This window comes from Pteropus vampyrus, unplaced genomic scaffold (assembly GCF_000151845.1).
Source record: "Pteropus vampyrus isolate Shadow unplaced genomic scaffold, Pvam_2.0 Scaffold183, whole genome shotgun sequence".
In the NCBI taxonomy this organism is placed as follows: domain Eukaryota; kingdom Metazoa; phylum Chordata; class Mammalia; order Chiroptera; family Pteropodidae; genus Pteropus; species Pteropus vampyrus.
In genome coordinates this window covers 1,299,761-1,303,400 of record NW_011888964.1, presented here as the reverse complement: position 1 = coordinate 1,303,400, position 3,640 = coordinate 1,299,761, and positions in this window count along the sequence as shown.

The following is a 3,640-nucleotide window of genomic DNA, read 5'->3' as shown; positions in this document are numbered from 1 at the left end:
GGCAGGGCGCTTTCCTGACTGACAGACAAGGACACTGAGCCCCGGGGGATTACCTTACAAATACAGTTAGAACTAGGAAGAAACAAGCCTGGGGTCAAGGTCATGTGATTTCCCTTCCTTTCTTTTCCACCTTTCTGCCTGGCCTAATGGGCCATCGTGCAAGCGTGGGTTTTGTCTCTCTGTCATCATGCAGTTTTAACGTGACCCACCCACACATTAGGTTTCTTAGTTTCGGGCAGACCTTTGTGTGGGCACGGGGAAGGGAGCCCCGTGTTTTTTAAGCCCCACACTGAAGTGGGGTGTTCTGACAGTGAGCAGACCCCAAAGCACTACAGTGTGGTGGAAATAAGTTTTGGATCACGAATCAAGAAATCCTGGAACCAGTTCTGATTCTGCCACTACTGTATGATCTTGGAGAAGTCTCGTCAACTCTGAGCATCCAATTTCTTCTTCAATAAAATTAGGTAAGTAACAGTTTGCCCCACAGGGTTACTGTGTGACTAAAACAGAGCCGTGCAGATTACTGAAGTCTTATCCCATTAGCTGATATCCCAAGGATTGCCAGAGGTGACACATGAAGAGAAGTACTCATCAGACCTGTGGTAATGTGGGAGAGTCTGTGACCTTCCCAGAGGCAAAGAGCTGACTCAGGGGCAGAAACATGATCCTTCCAGCCTGATTCACAGGAACAGTCTCTGTTGAACCATCCCATCTTCTCTCAATTTCAAAATCTCCCGTCATAAAAACTCACCTCCCTTGATAAGGATGAGGGAGAATATGTTCAGAAAGGATGGAAGGAAGCACCCCCTCTGCAATCTTCACCCTCATTTTGGAAGCATTCATCCTCAAAGGTGCTTCTTCTCTTTGGAGCACTGAGACTCTTGTGATGACTACTGCTTACCTCTGCCCCTTTAAAGGACCATTCGAATCTGTGTCTCAATAAAAATCTTAGGTCCTCCCTCAAGTTCACCTTAATTAGACACCTAACTATCAAAATCACAGAGCCATCAACCAGGAGGTGGGCAAACAGATTTTAAGATCATTAAGGAAAGCAGGTTATAATAGCAAGGCTCTATTTAAAAAATAATAATAATAGGGAAATCTGGATTACCAGATTGGAAGAACAATTGGGAAGAACTATTAACCAGAGTAGATTCAACCCCAGACACACCACTGCTTAAGAGTCAAGAGCAGAACGGCTCCCCTAGGTCTGATCGATGATTCTACTCCATTCCCACACTCTCCGAGGCAGGAAGATACAGGATTATGCCAAATATGAGGCTCATTCTCCTCCTCCTTTGCTCTTCCGAGTTTTATTGCAACCACCGAACTGTAATTATATCTCTGCTCCTTCCGTGAGCATCCTGAAGGAAGAAAATGGACCTCCTTTTTCTTTATTTACTCAATAATTTGCTCAACATCTCCACCCAGGTGGTCCACAGACATCTTTAAATCGAAATGTCTAAAAATGAGCTCTATGGCTGCTCCGTGAAAGTGGTTCTTCCTCCTGATCTCGTCTCAGTTGGTGGCACTGAAAACACCCTTATTACCAAGCAAGGTCAAGGGTTACCCTTGACCCCTCCAACACCTTCGTGCCCCGTATCCACCAACCCTAAATCTCATTAGTTTTTTGCCTTCGTCTTCTAATTAATTCCTTGATATCTGTTGAGTCCCTTCTATGTGCCGTATATTCTTCTCCCTCCAGGAAAATCGGGGTGGACGAAATGAACAAGATGCCTGCCCTTGGGGAAACAGAAAGTAAGTGGTGCTTTCCGGTGGGGCGGGGGGGTGGGGGGACTGTCATTCAACGGCCATAGTTTCGGTTTCGCAAGCTGAAAAGGTGCTACAGCTCTGCCGCACAGCGACGTGACCATGCTTAAGACTACTGACCCTATGCTCAAGAATGGTTAAGGTGGTATATTTTGTAGTATGTGTTTTTCACCTCGATGAAAATTATTAAAAAATAAACCTAAAGCATAGTGCCTACCTCATAGGGTCGTTACGAAGATTCACTGTGTGTGAGCTAATACGTGTAAACTACTGAAGCACAGTGAGTGTCCACAGCGAACACCATGTGTGCGTGCCACCCTCTGGATCCCACCTATAATGAGTAACACTAAGGTCACGGGCCCCTCCCTGGTTCCCCAGTGGCCTCACACATACCCACGTAAACCCGCAGACTGCGCCTCGAGCCACGGCCAGGTCGTGTCCTGGCGGACCACTGAGGACCCTGCCAGAACCCGAGAGGGCAGGAAGCCTGTGCGGAGCCACCACAGATTCATCCCCACTCCCGCCCCCACCCCCACCCCCCAAAGGCTTTCAGGGACAGTGACTCGCGTCCTCTCAGGTTTTCTTAGGGTCCAAGGCTCTCCACTCACACCCACTCCTGAGGGCACAAGAGACCGTGAAACCACACAGTCACACTCACCACGAGCTGTCCCTCGGCTTGTGTTGTGGTGTCATCTGGCCCCTGTGGCTTTGGTGTTCTCCTGTTTGGGGTGTGGGACAAGGACCTGGGGTCTTTGACTTCTCTTCCTTTCGCGCTTATGTAAGTAATAAACTGTCTCCATCTAAACCAGGCTTGCTATACCTTCACTGGACAAACCTGTTAGGCCGTGGCCTTATCCTGGCAAAGGGGGAAAAGCGTTTCGGGCCGTTAAGGGAAGAGCATTTCGTGGCCACATCAGAAGGGCCCCATCGAGGCACTCCATGGGCTGGCCCCACACTTAAACCCATCAGCAAACACTGTCATTTCTACCTGTGCCATCTGGTCCCTCTGCTTCCACTCCCTCCCCTTTGATCTAGTTCAGTCTTTCAAGTATACTCAGAGAATCGGGTCACTGCCCTGCTTCTCACTGTTCAAAGGCTCCCAGCCTTGTAGGAGGGGTGCCATTTGTGCCCTCACGACCTGGCCGCTGCCGCCCCCTTCGGCGTCACTGACACACGCGCTCTCGCCAACATGCGCCTCCTCTAACTGGTCAAACACAACGGGGTCTCCTGCGCCTGGAGTCTTGGCGCCTGCGCCCCCCTCCTCCACTTGCGGAGATGAGAAGGGAAGATACAGGACAAAATCCTGCAGGATCCCTAAGCCTGGGAAGGAGAACACAACGTACGTACACAGAGCGGAGGCCGCCCGCCCGCCTAGGAAAGCCGGACTAGCACGAGTAGCGCAGAAAGGCCCCCAGCAATACGGCCATTTATTATTTTATTCCACTTAAGAGCAGGCCTTCCTTAAACGCTCTTCCGCACCAAAAGCAGCTGGAGAGGATCTGGTGTCCCTACAGGTACAGACGGTGCTCCTGTACCAGGTCCCGCGGGAGCTGCTCGAGTTGCTTTCTCTTCCGAGTTGTCAGCTCACCTGCTCTGAACAGCCTTCCTGAGAGTGTGAGGACGTGGAGGTGGCTTTGCTGGTGTTAAAACCGAGAAGAGGAAGCTTTACTTAGCCAGAGACTGGGCCGCTCCTACCACCTCTAGGAAGACAGAGAGGCACAGGTGGAGGCCGGAGGAAGGACCATGCCAGCCCCGCACCCCACCGGAGGCCAGCGCGGAGGCATGGCCCGAGGGGTGCTGGCCCGGGCTGGGGAGAGGGTGGAGGCCGTCACACTCCTGCCTCACTTGCTCTCCCAGGACAGAGGGACTC